The sequence below is a fragment of the Zalophus californianus genome, chromosome 3 (genome assembly GCF_009762305.2).
Source record: "Zalophus californianus isolate mZalCal1 chromosome 3, mZalCal1.pri.v2, whole genome shotgun sequence".
Classification (NCBI taxonomy): domain Eukaryota; kingdom Metazoa; phylum Chordata; class Mammalia; order Carnivora; family Otariidae; genus Zalophus; species Zalophus californianus.
In genome coordinates, this window is record NC_045597.1 from 30,789,698 (window position 1) to 30,811,723 (window position 22,026).

A 22,026-nucleotide genomic window follows, 5' to 3' on the forward strand; every position below is an offset into this window, starting at 1 on the left:
TGCTTAGAATTCAGTGACTCATCCCACTTGGACACAACCACATTCTTTCTAGGGCGGAAACCCTGCATTCAAGTGCAGCTGGCCAAGTCAGGGAAAGAACTCTAAGCTGTTTCTGGGAAAGAACTTTAAGTCTTCCTGCTGATGATGAGAAATAATTTTTACTCTTGGTAAAGGGTGAGAAGCTTAAGTGTGCTAGTGAATAATAATCTTGCACTTAGCCAAAGAATGCTTGGGTGGTGTTTGGATTACCATTAAGTTTTTTTTTTAAATTAAATTTAAGGATCTATGTGCCTGAATTCTTCTGATATATTAATTCTGGAGAAGCATCAACAGAGGAAGAAGTATAGACTGGAGTGAAATTAGGGGTGGGTTACTGGATACTTGGAACAGCAAAGTGTCTTTTTGCTAAATCCTTTTGTAGCTAAAGCCAGACTTTTCAATGTTATATGTAACTGGGGATAGCCACCATATGTGATTGTTCATTACATGCCAGGAGTTAAGCTAAGCACGTACCCCACAAGATTTCATTTAATCCTCCCATTGATGCTGTATGACAGACAAACTATAACTACCAAACCAAATCTGCATTTGCCTGAGAGACCAGTGGGTGTTTAGTCAGCACCTTGGTAGAAAGAACTCTTTAGGGACTGTCATCAAGTTGTGACAGAGGAGGGAAGGTTAAGTATGGAAAGAAATGCAGTGTTTCATAGAATCCCCGTCAGGGAAGGAATATTGAAGGAACTGGACGGATGCTGCAGTCCTTTGGGCAGGTAATCTCTGCCAGCTTTTATAAATCATGGAAGTGTGTTTCAGATCTTTCTGGTCTGCATATTTCTGCAGGCAGGTGAATCCTTTAGGCTAGCTTAGCGCTGTGCTCTCATCCAGGTCAAAGGGAACCCAGAAGGAATGTAATTAACCTCGTTATCTAACCTAGTGGGGCTGGTGGGACCTAGGCGCCTGTGTCAGGTCCCAGGGGGCTGCACCTCGGTGAGCCAACCGAGACGTTCTTTTGTGCATGTCTTGCCAAGATCCCTTAAGAGCATCTGTACAGCTTGGCAATTTTCAGGACAAATCCTTTTCAAGTGTAAACCAAACAGGGATTTTAAAGTCTTTCCTTCTGCTCCAGATAGAATTCCAGCTATCTGCTGCTCCCTTCCCTCCAACGAAAACCAAATGAGTGGCTTGTCTCCATTTACAGTCCACAGAGTTTCATCTGGGTGCTGGCGTACAGGATGTGCCTGCCCTTTTGCTGTATTTCCTCTACTGGTGAGATTTTCATCTTCTGCACAACCTCCGTGTCCCCCAGTGCCTCTCCATACTCGTTGCAACTCTGTTGTTCGAGCCATTATTCATTTTCCTATTGCTGTCGCTTACTCAGTTTTGGTTCATTTTTGCAGTCTTACTCTTCTACCAATCCACCGTGTGGTCACGGTTACCTTCACAAACCCCACCATGAGTTTCCCCTGCCTTAATCCTGCTTGAAACTGGTGACAGGTCCCTCCTGTTCCCTAAAGCCTGAGGGATAAAAGTACCAACCCCCTGGTATTGGGGCTTGAGGCAGAGCTTAATTTCTTACCCTTATTCCTTCCTAATTCTGAATCAGTTGTGGGTTAGACACAAGCCAGCTGGGGATGAGAATGTGGTATCCGATTTGTTGCCGGTCATGCTGCACTGGGGCTTGGGCCAGAGGCAGGCTCAAGTGTGACTTCCTGTAATCCTTTCCTCGAATTTACCCATAAAGTTCAGGAAGAACAGCTGGGGAACTCTAGCCCATTTTCTTTTAGTGCAGGTTTGGGGGCCTGGGGATTGCCTTAGGGGTTGAACAATCAATCACAAGCCTGTTTGCAGGGCTTGGGGAGTCTGTGGAAATAACAGTGCCTTGAAATCGCAGGGGGAGGACAGCCTATTCAATTTCTGGAAATTCAGTGGGCTGGCTATGAAGACCAGCTGTCCTACTGTGGCACGGTTCTGGAGTCCTACCTGCTTTCTCAGTTCCTGTCTCTTAGCAGTAAGTCTTTACCTGCGTGCCTCTTGGTCCCTCTCCTTGGAACCATGGGCTGGGATAATGATGGGGGTTCATCCTCATGGATGTCTTTTTAAAATGGGGGAAATGATAGCTTTTTTTGGAGGCAGGGAGTGTATTTGTAGAGGTGTTTGATAAAGACCTGGGAACTTGGGTTTCCCCTGTGCTCTAGCTCTTCCTGCATCCTGATATGACCTCCTTTGGAAATAGGAAAATCAGGTTTTGTATCTTCATAAGGATTGCGGGGAGAAGTCATCTCTTTGGTGAGGCTCTGTGGAACTTTCACTTTCTGCCGCCGTCAGAGAGCCAGCTTGGTCTGAGACTTTTAGGAACTGTCCCAAAGTCTGTGAAACTGGGAGTCAACCGACTTTAACTTTGTCACAGTTGACTCCCCAGACACCCCAGACAGAGATGAATTGCATTGAATCCCAAAACACAAATAGGAAAAATCTGCCCAGCTGCTTTGTTTCCACTTACCAAGCTCTGTTGTCCTCCCAGAACCTGAAAGGCCACTTTCCCTGACTGGCATCCCACCTGTTCTCAACAAAATCCTCATTGTGATGCCTGTTAATTCCCAGCCCCACTTGCAGGTCCTGATCTCTGCATTAGGTAAGGGTTTTGTGGCTACAAGTGAGAGAATACCCAGCTCAAAGTGGATTATGGCCAGAAGTATGGAAGTCCAAGAGGTGTCTCTGGCTTCAGGCTTGGCTGTATCCAGGGGTTCCAGCTACATTGTGATGATTTTCCCTTTCCATAGCCTGGTTCTTCCCACTGGTAATTTTAGCTTTAGACAGTCTGTATTTTTATAATCTGCTTCTAGTATCGAAGAAAGAAAGAAAGACCCCTCTTTTCCCCCCAGAGATCCTATCTCAAATATGGCAGAGAGGGTCTGAATAGCACACCTTGGGCAAAGCCTCTCCCTTGACCAGTTGCAGTGCCCAGAGGGAGGGTTGCTCTGAGTAACCAGGTCTGGGAACCTGCGTACTCCATGGACCTTATCCCATTGTACTGTAATCCTGTGTTTCTATGTCTCATTTGGTCTCCCATTAGACTCAGGGATAAGGAGGCCAAAGAAGATCGCAACTTGTCACTCTAACAAAGTCAGAAGGAGACGGCTGAGCCCAGATTTCACTCACTTGAAAAGGGAGAAAAAGAGAATCCCCAGGCATTGCAGGCTTGTGGCCATGCGGCATTTGCTCCTGCCACCACAGCCAGCTGGGTCAGCACCCCTCGGACACCCTGAGAAAGGCCACTGGCACGGCCCCTTGCCCTGCGGAGCCGGAGGCTCAGCGTCGCTGTTGCCCGGGAGGTCTGCAGAGACACGGCCTTGGCCAAGCCCCCTGCCCAGGCTTTTCGTGCCCTGCATGCTGACAAATTTTCCCAGGCCACATAGGAGTTTCCTAATCTAGGATGGAGCGTTTTCCGTGACTCAGTGGTACACCCAGTTTTGGGGGCCATACGCCAAAATGGCCTTGCTCTCGAGGTTCTTCTTTGTAATGCACTCTAAAAATAAACTTATTTTGAATGAATTTTTGTTCTATAGAAAAGTTGCAAAGGCAGTACAGTTTCCATATGTCCTTCACTTAGCGTCTTCTCTTGTTAATACCTTAGAGCCATGCTGAATTTGTCAGACCTAGGAAATTAATATTACAATTAACTAAAATACAGACTTTATTCAGATTGTAGCAGTTTTCTCACTGATATCTTTTTTTTTTTTTAATTTCCTTCTAGGATATCACATTGCCTTTAACCAAGTTCTTTTGATTTACTCAGGGAACTAATTCTCTTATGTCAAGATGTGGGTGGAGTAGATTAATTACCTTAATGGCCTTCATTTATCACCCCTCTCTGTTCCCATGCTCTCTGCAATGCAAAATTTTAGCACCTCCTATAAAGAGGTGGTCTACTTCTCCACTCTTGAAATTGGGCTGGCCTGCGAATTGCTTTGGCCAATAAAAGGCCGCAGATACGAAGATGAGCCCATTCTGAGCCTTGGCCACAAGAGGCCTTAAAGGGTGCTGCTTGCTCTCTTGGAGCCCAAGCTCCCTCATAAGAACAAGGCTGAGCCAGCCTGCCGGGTTGAGGAACTGCAAGAATCAGAGGGGAGATATCCCAACTGAATATCGAGGCCACATTAGACAATCAGGCCCCATCCAGCTGCAGATCCATGATGAGTCCAGCCAAGATCGGCTAAGCCTGTCCCAGAGCAACAGGACTACCCAGATGGCCTCTAGATTTGTGAGCAAAATAAATATTTATTATTGTGAGCCACTGAGGTTTTGTGGTTGTATTTATATAACTATATGGTGGCAAGAGGTCACTGATATAGCTGGATCAGGATAGATCCTGATGTTGGCCATCTGGTGACTCAGGTTTCATGGTCACTAATGAGCTCGGTTAAATTTGTTAACTCTTTCAGATTGTGGATCTTCTTGGGACTCGTCTTAGACTTTTGTATCTAGGTTTAGTGAGTACTTGTTATAGGATCCACCTCTCTTGAGCTGAGTGGATTTGCATAGAAAATTCATACCTGGAAAACATTTCTCCTATGACATTGAGCAATTCTGGGGGCTTTTCTAACCTGTGCTGTCAGTGGCTTGTGAATATTGACTGGAGTTGTGGTCACTACCAGATGTCTCTAAGTTTCTTTCTTGCTAATTCCCAGGATGAGGAATCTTAGCATGCTTGCTCTAGCATTTTGCTGCTTTGGGTATGTCCCGAATGAGCTGTCGGTGTTGGCAGGGCTTTCTGCTGACTGCAGTGGGTATAAGTCTGGAATTTAAATTTGATGTGTTCAGCCATCTTAGATTAATACAAAATACTTTTTTTCCCTCTGCCAGGGTAGATAATGGTCTTTTTTTTTTTTCTTTCCCCTTCTCTCTTTCTCTCTCTCTTTTTTTATAGCTCTCTCAAAATTGTGGTATGTGCTTTGCAAAGGGACATTATGTCATTAAACAGCTTTACTTTCTCAGTCTTGGAGCCACATTCTTGCTCCCCTGGAGAAGGTTTTGGCCTCCCCTGTAGAAGATCTCAAGCCTTTCCTCTGCCCTTTCCATTCTCTTGGATTCCTCCTACTTCCTACTGAGATAGTGGCAGTTTTCCCAGGATCACGAAGAAGCCTCGGCGGTCCCAAGCTTTTTGCTCTGCTCCCTGCAGAGAATATCTTACCCCTGACTCCCTTACAGGAGAAGCTCAATATCTAGTGAACAGGAAAGTGATCAGGAAAGTGATCAAGGAAGCTACCATATGTTTCTGAGCTCCCTTCAGCAGCAATGGCCTGATAGTGTTGGTTGAGGATGAGGGTCTAGAGATCTGACTCCCTCCTACAGGCTCGCAGATGCTCCTGTTTGCAATTCCCTGCTTAACTTTTTCAGGCAGCTGTGCCTCCAGTGCCTGCCTGAGACTTTCTGGGTTTTGTTGAATGAAGTGACTTACTTCCTGTTAGCTTCCTCCCCTGCTGCCACCACCAACCCTTGTTGTTCAGCTTTCTCAGTTCCTTCACACTCTTCCCTCTTCCAAAAATGTGTCGACACCTCTTTTCCATTCACTACTGTATCCTCTTATGTTCTCTCGGTCCTTGTGGGTTTCTATCTTGGTTTTATTCCTCCAGTCTTATTTCAGTGGGGCTTTGCAAGAGAGCAGCATCTGTATCCCATCCTCCATGTTTAGCCTGAAGTTGTCAGACGTTCCAGGTTTTTAGGAATATATATAAATTTGTCCTGCTGTAGTTCAATAATTGTCTTCTTCAGGCATTTTGTCTTGCTTTAAAAATAATCACGTATTAAATTATTTTAATAGAAAAGGGGATTAGAAGTACAGATTTTAGAATTTTATTTTATTTTTTGTTGTTATTTTTTAAGATTTTATTTATTTATGTGAGAGAGAGAGACAGAACATGAGCAGCGGTGAGGGCACTCCCCTCACTGAGCGGGGAGCCCGACCTGGTGCTCGATCCCAGGACCCTGAGATCATGACCTGAGCCGAAGGCAGACGCTTAACCCACTGAGCCACCCAGGCACCCCAGGGTTTAGAATTTTAAAGCAAAATTATTTTTTTACCTATAGGGGTTTCAGTAACTCTTTTAAGAATAGCAACAAAACTTAAACATCACTGGGCACATCTAATAATTGATTATATCCAGCTTTGTTCGAGAGAATGGATTTTCTTTTCTTACTGCTGTCCGCATTCTCATTAACACAGACTTCATGTTCATTCGTCATCTTAATCACCCATTTTACTCATAAACAAAGGAGGAAGTCCACAAAGGAAGCAGCTCTGGTGCTACAGCTTCTGTTCTGTGAAGCCCATGTTGGCGGTGAGAGGGACAATGTTATGCGAAGGCTGTTCCATAGCATGGCAGGGCTGCGACCTGCTAGTCAAATCACACTAAGCTTTCACACATGCAAATGCTATCTTGTAAAATAAAACTGGGTCATACCACACCCACTATTTTGCAATTTGCTTATTTGTCTTTATGTATCATGAGCCTCCCACATCAGTACATAAAGAATTAACTTACTTTTTTTTTCTAAAACAACTTCTCAGACGATTTCTAATTCAAATCAATGTTGTAACAGTCATGCTTTCATATGATTTTTTTGCTTATTTGTCTATGTATTTCTGTAAGATATTTTTTTTCCCCGGAAACAGAATTCTGAGTCAAAGGGGCTGCACCTGTTATATTTTGGTAGATAAGGCTAGACTGCCTTTCAAAAAACTGTCAATTCACGCTTCCAGAGAAATTGTCAGAATGCTCATTTTTTCATCCCCTCTCCAAACTGTATCTATTTCCTCCTTTAGTTTTTGCCTCTCTGATAAGTGAGACAGTATTGTCTTAGTTTACACTCGTGATTCCCGGTGTGGTGGTGTTACTCTCTGTGCTACTGGCAGTCTCCATACACAGATCCTTTTCTTCCATTTCTGATAAATGGTGGAAGAGAGAAGTCAGCCCTAATGTTTTCTCTAAGTCCAAGTGCCTGCTCGTTAAAGGGTGGTGGTTCTTGAGAACATGAATGACCCGAATAGCTTATGTTGCTTACCTTCTGATTCTCTCACTCTGGTGACATTTTAGAAATCTCCCAGTCAGGGCTCAGATGCTCTATCCCCTGTGTGTTCTGAGAAGAGTTTGAACTCTCAGTAAGAACTAACTCTAGCTAGGCAGAGAATAATTTCTTTAACTGCCTTTCTTGTGCTTTGGTCCAATCTTTGGAGCTTCTTTTTGTATCACTTCCTTGTAGTAGCCATTAGAGATAAATTCTGATTTTTTCCTTTTTAGGCTTTTGAAGGGTTTTCTCTCTCCTCCCCCCCCCCCCCACCCTCATGAGATGTGACTGTGGGAGTTAATGCCCCGGAGACAACCTTGATCAACAGGGGATGGGTGCTGCTGGTGACTTTGTCTCCCTTTCTTCCTCTAGGTGGCTAGTTCTAAGATGGATTTTGTAAGACCACTTAGAAGGTTCTGCGGGAGTGAACTCCCCACAGCAGTGGCCAGCGTGTCTGTGGTGGGCTGAATAATGACACCCCAAAGATGGGCACGTTCTTACCCTGGAATCTGTAAGTACGTTATCTTATATGGCAAAAGGGACTTTTCAGATGTTAAGGATTTTGAGATGGGTAGATTATACTGGGTTATCTGGACGGGCCAAATGTAATCACAAGGGTCTTACAAGAAAGAGGCAGTAGACTTGGAGATAGTGCAAGTATGATGTTTGAAGCAAGAGTTTGGAGTGATGTGAGAAAGGGCTCATGGGCCCAGGAATCCTGGCATTCTCTAGAATCTGAAAAAAACCAAGGGAATGGATTTTATTTTCAGAGACTTCAAAAGAAACCAGCTCTGCCAACACCTTGATTTCAGCCTGTAAGACCCCGTTCAAACTTATGGCCTCAGGACTATCAGATAATACATTTGTACTGTTATAAGACAGAGCAGTAATAGGGAACTAGTACAGCATCCTGTTTTACCCCCTCATCCCTCAGTCCTGTTCCTTGGGACCACAATCTCAAATTAAGTGCTCGTGCAGAAGCCTCTGTCTCAGAGTCTGCTTTTGAGGGAACCCTGGCTAAGACAGGGAATAATTAGATTTCCATTGACCATTTCTATGGTGGGTCTTTCCCCTGAGGACCACATCTAGGACATATGCAGTTAGTTCATCTTAGGTTCTAGCCTGGACGGCCATTGGCAGTGAGAGGAGTCCTCCACTGAAAAATGCTCCAGTGTTCCCAGTGACCAGGGATTGAGCGGTAAACTGCAAGTGGCCAGCCCGACTGCTCTCCCATGTCAGGGGACGGAAGGGGAGGTCCTGATTCATGGGGCAGCCGTGTGTATGTGTGTAGGAGGACATCATTAGTCTAACTAGGGAAACAGAGACACCTTCCAGTGTCTACAGTGGTGGGAATTTACTGCAGCGAATTGTTTATATGGGTGACAGAGGAACTGGGAACTAGACAGGGAATGGAGAGGTAATCTAGAGACTGGCAAGAGCAGGAAGCAACTACGTCCTTAGGTTGGAGGACAAAGCGAGAGGTGGTGTTACTGGAGCCCTTGCACTGGGACCACTGGGAGGGATCTGGACTCTGAGTGGGGCTCTTCAGTGGGAGCTGAGCTTCTGAGGCAGCACGGCCACAGCTGGAGGGGCCGCTAGAGGTGAAGTGAGATGGAAAGAAGTTCTCTGGCTTCTCCTTTCCTTCCCACTTTCTATTCCCCATTCAGTGCCTCCAACTAGCCAAACCCCAAGAAACCAGCTCTGTGGAAATGCAGAGCAGGTGGAGTAAAGGCTGGATCTGAGAGCAAACAGACGTGGGACAGGCATCAGCCCTGCTGCCAAGGAGCCCGTGAAGAAACACCCACGGGAGAAAAAATCCATTTTAAACACCTGCCAATCTCTGTGGAAACCAATTCCAGATTAGTGCCACTTGAGCAATATTTTGTCCTGCCTTTAATTCCTCTTGCTCTCCATGCTCCAAGCCCTGAGGGATCAGAAGCTGTAGCCAATGTGGGGGGCTTGTTTCTGGAGACGTTGACAGAATGAAAAAGGGGGAATCTGCCTTCTTCCTTCTTTTCCCACTGCTGGCTTCCCACTCACCACGGGCTCGAGCTAGGGAAGGTGGATGCTTTAACCCTGGATGAAATCTGGGTTTTTGGTGATTACATTCAAACACACATTAATTACTAAAACAAGTCTACTTTAGATGTTATCTGAGAACAGTCAGGCAACCTATGGGGCCTGCCCTAGGGCTCACCTAAAGCAGTAAGACGAAGCCTCTCACCATGCTGAATGGTCACGCCAAGAAAGTTATGAGAGAAGAACATGACTTAATTGAATTCTTTGATCCCATTGTGCCTGGAAAGCTTTGTCAATGGTCCCATTGAAGTTGTTCTCACTTGACTAGAGATGACAAGAAAGGCTCCATACTCCCCCCTTTATAATCACCAGTGGGTTAGGGGCCAGTGATCACATTACTGGTTTTTCTCCACTACCCCCACGATAGGAAGTGAAATGTGAGCATGGTTGGTGTCTATGATTTTGGGGCCTCAGCCATAACTCAGACTGAAACATTCTGTTCTGACATTCTTTAATATCCATGTGGAATGATTATGTTTTTATCATCAGCAGAAAAGAAGGAGTGTATGAGCTGTGTTTAGTTATGAAGATAGAAAGAAATCTCTACTTGTGCACACTCATCTTTTGTGATTATTAAAATTCATATCCCTTACACGGGGACACTTGTCTGGAATTCTGAAGAGTCCTTGCTTGAAGCACACTGTTCCACAAACTAATATAATCCTGCATGAGAATTGGAACAAGTCAGCTTGAAATCAGAGTTGTGTCCCTAGGAGAAAAATGGCGTGTGGCAAAGGGGTAAATGCTCAGAAATCTCTGCTGATTTTGGAACAGAGGCTGCCATAAGCCCATGACTGAGAGTGTATCATAGAAAAGGCTGGGCCTGGAAGGACCCCAACTTCAGACACCAAGGTGCCAAAAGTATCAAATCTCTTCTTGGGGAGGGAATGCTGTACCATCTTTGATGAGAAGTATGGAGGCCTAGGGGATATTGGAGGATCTTCACATTGAAGGGAGAGAATGCCTCCATAATTAGGCAAGGAAGAGATTTTAAGGCTAGGAATTGGGAGATCTCCTTGGTGGAAGTGAGAGAAGATCCAGAAAGTGGGGCCAAAACTACCTCTCAAATGAGATGACCACACCTCACAGATGCAGTGACTCTGGGGAGGGGAGGGAATGCAGGAGATTGGGTTGATATTCTACCCAAACCTGTTCTCTGTGCTTAGATAAGGACAACTGCTTGCCCTTATTGAGCAAAGACTCCTCGAAACTTACCTAGCTGTCAAGGGAAGCCATGACCACATCTGAGGCTGAGCAATCTGGGTTGGGTGGGGTGGGTGAGGGCAGCGATGCCGGGAGAAAGGAGAGCATCCTGAGAAAACAAAGTGATTCTCTAGTGGAAACACATGAGCACTTGACCAGGATTTAGGTCTAACCTATGTGCTCTTGGATAGCCCAGTACATCTGGAATCCCGGATGTTAACTTCATTGCCACCTTCTGGGAAAAGCAGGTTGTGTGGGGTGCACTGAGATGCCACCATACATCATTTAGAGGAAACCAAAACTTTGCTAAGAGAGAAATGAAGCAGGGTGACACACACCCACACACCCACACTCATACCACATTACCAGGGAAGAAAACAGATAAAGAGCCTCGGCAGACTAGATTAGGGAGTCAGCGTTGGGAGCCGTGCCAGAGGATTAGACATGGACTGTGACACTTGAGGCAGTCAGTGGGCCACGCAATGAGAGGAACAGGCTTGGACGGACCACAGGAAGGAGAGCAGAGGAGCACTGAGATTCTGGCGGCTTCTGCCACATGAACACTACTGAGGTCATGGTGGCCCGGGCAGTCCCTACCCCGGAGCCACAGCAGCTGGTTTTCTAGTGGATACCTAGTGGGGACTTCCATCACGGGCTGATGTGCTGGGCAACAGTGATGCTTGCTCAGCTCTGTCTGAACCCCTGGGTATGGATCTCCCCCTTTATAGGGACCCAGAGCGCCTACAAATTCCAGTGTCACTCCCAACCCTATCTACAGAATACAAAAACAAAAATTTAGGTCTCTGACACCCAGGACAATGTGGGACATAGAAAACAAAACCTTCACACCTTTACTGGGGGAGAACTGAGGAGAAACAACCTAAGATTCATTCCCAGAGAAGGGGCATGTAGAAACATGGCCATGTGTACCCTCCCTGTTATATGAGCCGCAAAACCACATTGTCTGTGGCCCACTCCCTACCCCATAATTCATGTTGCTCTTTTAATGAAACTCAATTAATGTTCTACTTCAACTTTGATTTCTAAGAAGGACCCAAAATATGGGTGTTAACAAGATTTTTATCATTTGCATTTCTCTTTGACACCGCAGTACACATTATCTCCATAATCTTAGTATCAGCAAATGTTATCTAGGGGTTTATAGGTCTTGCTAAAACTGTAAACTATCCACTGCCACACCCTGGCTTGAAGTATGGTTGGTAAGTAATCTCCGTAAGATCAGATAGACTGCTTCTTGAGTTTGTCCTAATTTGAATGATCCAGAATATAGGCAGAAAAAGCCAAAGGTTATTTTGTAATTATTAGCAACTTGTGAATATGTAACATACTGCTACGCTGGACATAGTAGATTTACTGTGCTGTTTTACAAGTCTAGAAATACATTTGGTCCACCTCTGGAAAATTTACACAAAGACATTAGAGCAGAAACCTCTGCAGTTGGCTGTATTTAAGTCCTGTCTTGTGAGAAAAGGCCTACCTCTAGCAGGATCCCATACAGAAACGTAATTGGGGATCTCTTCTGAGTGATTCCACGGAGGGCTCACTTCTTCTGTGCATATTCGAGTGTCTTATGGTAACCTCTTCGGCTGGTAGTGAACATATTAGGAGAATGCTGTGCTTGGAAAATTCACTTTATCTACTTGTTTTGTTGTTTAAGTAGATAAATCAATTAGGCTGCCTTTAGAGGTAACTGGCTTTCTAATTTCAATTTGTCAAAATTAATCTCTTTTGAATTATCCAAACAAACACAAAATACAAATCTGTTGAAAATATTTTTGACACATTTAAAAATTAAACATTTTTAAACTATTTTTAAATAGTTTGAGAGAAGAATGAAAGTAAGTTTGCAAATAGGCCTTGAAGAGAGTTTAAAGAAAAGTTTCAGTGAGGCCTCAAACCACAAGAGATAATTTTTTAACCCCCAAGATTCATTTAGTCTTATAAGCTCTTGGAAAAAACCCCCCACATTTCCCTTTGGGAATTTCCATATAAGACACTACAATTCTCATATTGCATTTGCCTGTAGTTTTAGACCCGGTATGGCAGATTTGGTGAAGTATGAAAGGAACTAATGTTTTTAAATTTTTCATGGAAGTTTTTTTTTTTTTTTTCCCCAGGAGGGGAGGGGATTTTTTGCTTTTAAGACTGCGTTCAGATTTCCTTCCAGTGTAGCTCCAAGATTATAGAGAGAAATGAACATGACTGGAAAATCAGAAAATGAGCTGCTCTTAACTTAGTGATAGACTGCTCTGTTCATGGAGGTCACCACCTCTCTCCCCATGTTAGGGCCCATTGGTTGCTAGCAATCCAGAGACCAGCTCATTCTGACCTAAGTATAGAAGGACTTTGTAGGAATGATTCTGGATAGCTTGCAGATGCTAAGGAATTGCTGAGTCACCAAGCCTGTGGAAGGACAGGACCTGGACCGGCTCCAGGGAACTGTTCGCTATTCACTGCCGTGTCTTCTCTGGACAGTGCCCTTGGAAAAACTCAGCCCCAATGGCTTCCATCTGCCTTTCATGTTGTTACAAATAGATGCAGCCTCCCAGGAAAGCAAGACCAATTGGTCTGGCCTGGGTCACATGCTGTCCCTTCAATACCCTTGAGAGAGCCTCAACGGACCACAAGAACTGGACGGAGTAGAGTCCTTAAAAGGCAAAGCCGAGGTTGTTGCCAAGAAGGGGAAAGGGAGACTAGGCCCAGCATTCCCTGTTCTGTGCCAAAGTAGAACCGTCAAATGGCATTTTATTTCCTGCTGTCCTTTGAGCCTTATCATCTAAGGCAAAGTCAGCATGAATGCAGGTAGAAAGATAATATTCTGATTAAAAATCTGCATCTTTGACATGCTTTTATTGTTCCTCTCCTGATGTTTTTGTATGGATTCTCGGTGGGAAATTCTGGTAGGGAAGGCACTGAGTTGAAGGAAGGGCACAGATTAGGGTAGCTGTGTGGTTAAAGCATGCTGGCGGCGATAACACCCCTTTCTTCTTTCTTAGACATGCATTCCTCATTGTCAGGGGGATTTTATAAAACAAGAACAGTATACTTTCTGTTTATCTTATACCCATAATTATAATAATAATATGCTCTATAATTCATGCAGATTATTCAGAGGTCTTAATAAGAGTAACTGGAAACCAATGCAATCAACATTCTATATATACTTACTTTGACACTGGGAATTAACGTGTATTTAAATGTAATGACATAAACTGCTCCTATCTGATTATAGTAACATAATGAGATGGTTTCTATATCAGACATGCATTTAATTAAAAGAATGTGTCAATGATGGGCATATAGGAAATGATTTAGATAATTAATGATAAACATTGACTTTATAAAGTTTTATTTTTATATTCCCATCCTTTCTCCACTCTATCCAGAGTTCTGAGCTTCTTGTCTTATATGAAGAAAAGTCTCACACAATATTTGTATTTCTTTTAGGAAAAGTCCCCATAATTTGACGGACTCATAGGCAGGTTGACATTGAAGCAAATGAAGCTTTAGTTTTGGTAACCCTCATTTGTATGGACTCCTTCCAAGCCCCTGTGACTAAATTTGTATTTTTGTGGAATTTTTTTTCTTAAATGTAATCCTCCTAGTATTACTTTAGGCCCCAGAAAACCTGGATCTGCCCTGCTAATGAATTCTGTGTATGAAACCAGCCCAACATCCGCTATCCCTTCAGCCACATCCTGATTCTGTTGCAGGCTATGTCAACCCAGATCTGCAACATTGTATATTCAATGGTTTTGTCGAGAGATCCAGTAAACATCAAGGATTTCTGTATGTGTATTTTTTTTTTTTTTTTGGTAGTGTTTACTGAAGACATTGAGTGGGGAGACCTGGCAGGAGGGTGCGGGTAGGAGGGGGGTGGCCAGAAATGAGTAGGAGTGGGAATCCTACATTATGTAACAAAGCATTTAAAAAAAGTATCACATGAGATAATTTATGTTCTTTGGACTTCTTTCTTGGCCTTGCCTCTACCAAGTCTCTGTGGCTGTTACTTTCTTTTTCCTTACTCCCCCTTCTCTGGATGCTCTTTGCTCTTTCGGATTTCCCCAGAGGTCTTCAAGCTCCTTTGCCCTCTATTGCATAGTGCCATGCGGCTCTCTCTCTCCTTCTACCCCGGCCTGGCTTCTCATCCATCACGGGATCTAGGAGCTTCTGACCACATTTCACTGACCTCTGCTCTTTAATGAAAGCCTTTTACTTTCGTGTCTCAAATCCCACTACAGTGGCTCTCCACAGCATTTCGTTCTGCAAAAGTGTACAATGCTTATACCAAGCAGAATCTTGGTAGCTGAAAAATTCTCTACCTCCATTTCTTGACACGCACATTTTCACATTTGAACCTACTTGACTTGAAAACCCTGGGGACTGCACGACTTGCTGCCAGACTAGTGACTTGTCTCCACAGCTCCTGGCTCAGTAGTAGTAGCACAAACTAGAGGCTCAATAAATGAACGTGGATGATTTATTAAATGAAGTTAGTAGTTTTGTAAGGGGTGGCATATTGGTATCTACACTGTTAATTTGGCTTGACATAGAAGCTACAAGAAGCACTCACTGACTGGGCCTTCTCCTCAGAGGGTTTGCAGAATCTGTATAGACTGGAGGAACAAAGAAAGAAAAGAGAAAAACCAAAACCAAAAAAACCCTGACACTGAATGGACCTACCTATTGACAACTTCAGTGAGTAATCATAGGGGCATTGTGAACTGAATAACTCCTACTGTTGACATATGTATGCTTTCACATCTTTTCAGAAGTATGTTCTACAGGCTTTGGAACTTTCACAAGAAGATAAATTCTATAGGAAAATAATCTAACATTTAGAGGGCTTTCTGAAATTTTGTACATAAGAAAATAGAAAATAGAGAAACAGACTACATAAAATGGTAAAGAATGGGCTTTATGATAAAGAAAAGAGCTAACAAGTCCCTTTGTTCATTTCAAATATTTTGAATCCTGCTGAATATAATCGCACAGGGAAAAGCAACATTCAAAATTAGCAACAGAAGAAACAAAGTATTTTTAGGCCCCTGAACTGGCTTTCAACTTTGTAGGGCTCCCGGCTTGTAATAAATTGGAACTTATCTTTCCCTTGAGTTAGCGCCAATTCTCTTCTGGAAGAGGAGACGTATTTTCTGATTGTACCAATGTGTCCCCTTAGTTTCATCTGCCATTGCTGTCTCCTCCTTGGAGTTGGCTGGGGCCAACTCTTTGGTTCAGGGGAGGAAGAACGCACTGGTCACAGATGCAGCTTCTGGCTGATTCGCCGCGGCATTTTCTCCAGTATGTCTTCCATCTGGTTTTATCACTTAGCCACTTGATTTGGGCCTTGAAGGTGCTATTGTCATGCACCTGGAAGATCTCACCCGGTCTGCTGACTGGACGCAGTACTGTAGTCACAGTCTTACTATTAACCGTTGGCTCAAGTAAGCTTGTAAGACTAGTTAGATCAGCTCCTAGAGCCCGCTCTCGTTATTTCTGAGAGAAGGCATCGACACGAGAATTTTCCACGGTATAAGTCATGACTTGAGCACTTTTTTTGGTTCAGCAGAACTTGTAAGGCATGAGATTTGATAGAATAAAATAAAGATGAAAAGAAAACACACATATTTTTCTTCCTATGACACTATTTATTGCAACTCTGTCTTCCATTCCTCCTCAAGATGTTTAGTCATCAGACATTTTCTCGGCAGAGACAAGAACTGAGAATCTGAACCTAAAATATTTTAGGGACAGATTGACAAGAACTTGATTTAGGATTAGGAGACATTGTTAGTTTGGGACAATATGTCGTTTTGAAAAGTACACATAGCCTGGGACTTCTGTAAGAATTCATTTAAAAAATTCAAAATAAATAAAGCAAATACAAGGAAAATTTCCCTTTCCCTTGTTTTCCTTTCCTTGTTATTGTAGTATTTTCTAAAAAAATGACAGCAACCTCCATTTATTGCTTATTTTAGTCATGTAACCATAGTGGTATCATTGATTTCCAATTTTATGGCAAACCGTTCTTGCTGGTCCAAGCCTATTCATTTATTATTGTGTGTACTCAAGGGAGGAAGATGAGCCCATTGATCCAGTGGTGCACTGGCTGGTAAATATTTAATGTTTATTCCTATCACTGGAATTATTTCAAGTTTGGATATTGACAGTCATTCGAATGCACCGATAGATATGGCCCACAATACATAACATCATCCCCGGCAAGCGACAGTTCCCTTCATCTCTGCAGGCTGACTGACGCGCCGTGCAGTAGATCTGCAGTGGTGTTTTCCAGATGGCTGTCCCCCAGTCCAGACCTGAATTTCAGTTAATCTCGATGTCTTTTGTTGGAAGAATTATGCAAAAGACACTTGATCTCTGCTCTTTCTCAATGATCGAGCATTATTAGAACTTTAGGATCCTTGAACGTACTTGAGGGTTATTTACCTTTATAATTACCGTAACACATGTGTCTTCTTGCATTATTTCTCACTAGAGATCCTCTGCTGCACCAAGAGAGAAATTCTGCTTTCAGATTTTCTCCACAGCAACAGATACTTTGCTTCATGCCGTTATAGTTATCCACATTTAAGTGCTTAAAACTTGGTTTTGATTTTGAGACCCTTGGCCGTCTGCCCAGCCTTAGTCTTTGAAGTCATTTTCATCTTTCCAAGCATCCTACACCTGCTGGCTCCATCAAGGAAGTATGAACACCCAGAAGTGGTGGAGACAGTTCTGGAAACCATGTTTTGTTGGGCTCATTCTAATTAGTTTGAATTTTGACTTTCAAGTTTGTTTAGCTTTTTGGTCCTGGCATTGATTCTTGCCTTTTACCCTTGGATTTGACACTTGGCTTCTGTCTCTTGGACCTTCAAACGCCCCCCCCCCCGCCCCCCTCCCCGCCCCGCCAGTGGTCTTTGGTCTGGTTGTCCCTCTGGCTGTGAGTATTCACAGCCTCTCCTGTTCCCATTCAAGCCCAGGGAATCCAATTCTGATCCCACCCAAATACTTGGTCATCAACATGACTGATAGATCAGCAGTCCCTTCAAGAGGAAAAAGAGTCTTATACTGTTTGACCATTTCTGTGTTCTTTAAGCAAAAGAGGAGTAAGACTCCTGTTTTCTGGTTAGGAGCTCCAGATATTCTATGCTATTATAGCAGTGTTTATATTTCCATTTTAAAATTGTGATTTATTTATTTATTAAAAAATTTTGAAAAAGATTTTATTTATTTATTTGAGAGAGAGAGAGAATGAGAGACAGAGAGCATGAGAGAGAGGAGGGTCAGAGGGAGAAGCAGACTCCCTGCTGAGCAGGGAGCCCGATGTGGGACTCGATCCCGGGACTCCAGGATCATGACCTGAGCCGAAGGCAGTTGCTTAACCAACTGAGCCACCCAGGCGCCCTAAAATTGTGATTTAACATTAAGTAGAGCTTATTCATTAAAAATTACACAGTCCACTGGTTTCTCCACAAAGTCAGTTGTATTATTTCTCACATCTTTTGGGGAAGCTCATGAGAATCTGAGGGAAGTAGCATGGGGTCTTGTTCATAATAAGAACTAAATCAATGTGGTTAAGTGTGTTACATCAGTTAGAGTCCTTTCATCTGAAAGTAATAGAAACTCTGACTCAAACTGGCTTAAGTACTAATGAAGTTCACTTTCTTATAAAACAGGAACACCAGCAGTAGGACACTGGTTACCACCCTTAAGGGATGGTTGTGTCCCACCTCAATGAGGTTATAGAGATCCGTATTCTTTCCATCTGTGATCTGCAATTCTTAGTGTTGGCTCTCTGTGTAGATAGTAATATGCCATAGCAGTCTCCAGACATGACAAAGTCCAGAGCAAGAGATGCTGTTCCATCTAGTAGCTCCCCTAGGCAGGCGCACTGTTCCCAGAAGCTCCCAAGAAGGCATCTTCATACTTTGCTTTGGTCTGAGCTGAGTTACAATCCTGTTAATGAAGCAGTCACTAACAAAGGAAGTGACATTCCCCTTAGGCTAACTTTTATTAAAAGTTAATTTCCTCTTGACTTTTTGTAGCTACTCCATAGAATTTCTCACAAAAGAGACTGTATTTTAAAGACACGAGGACATTAACATACCAGAAAATCTGAAGATTATAAAGTCAGTCAAGGACAGACGCGAACAAAGCCAAACTCCACTGTAACCAAAACAAACAAAAAAAAAACCAGAAACCATTCCTTGGAGGCAAACAGAATTACCAGCTTCCAAGTAGGGCTTTTCCAGGAGAGAAGGGCACGATCAATTGGAGATGGGTCAATGTAATATACGCAGTCAGGATAAGATAATGGCATCAGCATCAACAAAATCTATGACCATTAATCGTTTAACATCTGAGACCAAACACTTTCTGTCATAAATACATCTATTTCTATTAAATTATGTTATTGTAGTCTAAGAGTAATGTTCTAAATGAATTAAATCAAACGGTACTGAGTTTTCTTACGGCCTCCATTTGTGGCTGGTACTGCACTGACTCCATTGGAAACACCTGTAGGTCCTTCTCCACCCGTGGACTTGGTTGGGAGGATTCCTCAGCGAATGGTCCAGGATGGGGAAGTAACATCTAGAAACTAAACCCGGATGGATGAAGATGTGGCCTTGTATCAACATTTACCTGTTTGGAGTCATTTGGAAAAGTAAGCTTTTTTTTTTTTTTTTCTATTTTCACCTTAAACTCTTTCTCATTCCAAAATTGTTTTGGTTTTTATCAATGCTTTGATTATAGTTAAAGTGAACAAGTTCATCTCCATGGACAGTTGCTGCAAAGGCTTTTTAGGTAGTAAACGTCTTTATTCTGTAGTGCGTGATCTGCGCGAATTTATAGGAAGAAAAACAGTGACATAAAATTAATCAGAGTAGGACACTTCCCAGTCATGTGTGAATAAAAAAAATGAGAATTAAAATGTTTCTTTTCAGCTATTAATTAAAATAGACCATTATTTAACATGTAGTATAATTATGTTTTTATGAATGCTATTTGTACACAAAAACCAAACTTTGTTATCTCTTTCATTTTGGTGAATGAAAGAAAAATTTGGGGCCTCAGAAGTGTACAGAAGTACTGTTTTTGTTGTAGCACTCGTGTGTCTATTTTCAATTTAAAAAGAAGCAAGCATTTTTAAAACAAAAAAGGGGACTATTTCTAATTATGGTAAATGTTGCATTATTCAATATATGTGTGCTGAGCTCATGAATTATTTTAGTTCCTTTCTCTCTCTTAAAACCTGCCTTCATTTTTGTCACTTCACAAGTTAAAGATTAAAAAAGAGTGAACTAACTGTGATGGCTAAATGAAATCATGTTCAAAATACAGTTTAGTCACCCTGACCTTGTCTCCGTTTAAGGCCACCTCCAACCCTGAGTGTCACTAAATGTTAATGATGTGCTTGAATGCCTTGTGTTAGCCTCTTGGCTGTTTTGGTCTGGAGGGGCACAGCAGACCCATTTCAGTCGGCAGCGATTCTATCCCAATACACTGCAAACGACGCTGACAAGAGACTTTTCTGCCAGCACATTTTCATAAAATATTTCTTCACTCTAGGAGAAACCAAATTTGAAATCATACCTTAAGTCAAGAGAAAAGGTATTTGGAAGTCCTGAAATAATTGCTAATTCCTTCTGGGAAACAGATTAGCTGTAGTTTTAGCAATACCTTCTATTATTAATCTCATAGCTAAATTATTAAAACGTTTCTTAGGAAAACGGATTAATTCATTAAAGCTGACAAGTTCTACTGATTTTAAATGGTAGGTAAATCTGTAAGCACTAGGGAGTCATTCAGTTGTGTAGATTCTTGGTAGATATTGCCCTGCACGGTGAGAATTGGGAGATGTTTGTGGGGAAGGTGGTGGACTCTTCTCTCATGAGGAAGGGTGCCTAAGGAATGCTGTTTGCTTGTGGTGGTTTGAATGGGTCCCAGTGCAATGGCAGGGATGGGCTAAATGACTCTAGAGACGTCTTCGAGACCAAAGTCTCAAGGACCTTTTCCCATAATGAATTCCAGCTGACCTTGTTCAGTGCCAGTGATTTCAGTCTCTACATTCAGACCCCTCTATGCTCCAGTGCTTATTTTGGTGTGTAACCCAGATATGAAATAAAGCTTCTCATGCTCCTGATATCCAAATATTGTTTTCTAAGACTCTTGCCAAAATCATGGATTTGAGCATCTAAAAGTTGCCTCATGATTTCTGTTAGTTTTTGGAGCCTTTACTCATATAGTCCTCTATTTTTCTGCCTCTCTTTAATTCCACATCGACCACAGAGTTCAAAATCGTTTTCCTGCTTTTTGCAAAGCATTTCTCATCCCTCACCCCCATCCCCCCCAAAAAAACTTGCATAACCTAAACTCATAAAAGTACTCAGCAGAACAAAGGAGGCTTCACTTCCTTATATAGCAGTTGGGGATCGTAGCAGAAAAGAGAAATATACACAAGAATAGAGAAGCTAGGGGAGAATGGGAGATCACCAGGCTACCAGTGTTTCTCTGCTTGTATTTTTTAAAACCAAAATTTATTTAAGTGATACTAGCCGGTCAAAAGTTTTTCTAGTCAAATTCAGAGAGGATTACCTTCTAAAGTAACTAGTCACCTTTGGCCAGAGGGTGACTTTATTAAACGTATGTCATATTTGACATTAGCTCTCCTTTCTGGAACATCAGCTGCAAAAAAAAAAAAAAATCCCTTCCTCTTTCCTTTTTATAGCCTTTCGCCCTTTAAAATTATCTTAAAAACTTGACTCCATGGTATAGTAACCCATCTGGAACCATTTGGATGTCGCCTGCCTGTTTATCTGTAGAGTCGCCTCTGGACGGAAGCTCCCTAACTTCTCCATTTATAGAGGATATGGTCTGGGAAAACGGGGCCAAAGTAAGATTCGAACACCGTTCTCTCCAGTCGTTGTTGATAAGCCCCGCTATTTCAGCCTGATCTCTGTCAGGGATAAAGATGAAACTTTAGCTAAAAGGTAGCATACTGAGACAGATTAGAAAGGTAAGTGTCCAGAATGAAGGCATTTTCCTTGCAGTTTTCCCCCTGCGCTTATAAGCAAATCCTCATTAAGCCTCTGGGACCACCTGCTACTGCTACATTGAATGATAAATTCAGTACAGATAACGCATCTCGCTGGGAATATTGAAAATGCAAAAAGAATGCTTTTTGAAGTTTTTAATAAAAGTAAGTTTTAATGTTCGAATGAAGAGCTGTGCAAGATTTGGGTTTAAGTGGATGCTGGTCTAAATTAGAATAAACCATACTTGAGTATTTTTCTTATAACTTGAGAAATGCTATTGAATGTCTTTTGATTGTTTTCAAGCCACAGCTGAGTGTAGCATTTTTTTTCCCCAAATGTATTTGAGAGTTTGCAAAACTTCGCATACAATAGGAACTTAAACAATTATAGGTTTGAATTCATTTAGCAGGACCGTGAAACAATTATGTATTCAAATCTATAGAGCGAAGCTCTGGTGTTTGTTTGGTTGTGTGTTTTGGAATTGTGGAAAATCTACTATAAATTTATCTTTCTTCCTATTAAGTTTGCATTTACCTGCATGATATACTCCCCTTTCCTCTTGGGAGATACCTGTTTTTATTATATTCTGAGATTTGTTTCTTCTTCCTTTAATTTTTTTCAT

The 22,026-nt window shown here is 42.5% G+C and overlaps 1 long non-coding RNA gene across 1 annotated transcript; it reads left to right on the forward strand.

Moving 5' to 3' along the window:
• The first annotated feature begins 1,886 nt into the window (after positions 1-1,886).
• Positions 1,887-19,013, forward strand: LOC113920581. Its single transcript, XR_003519316.2, has 3 exons — positions 1,887-2,008; positions 7,438-7,576; positions 18,892-19,013. It is a non-coding gene; the product is annotated as an uncharacterized LOC113920581 (long non-coding RNA).
• The last annotated feature ends 3,013 nt before the right edge of the window (positions 19,014-22,026 follow it).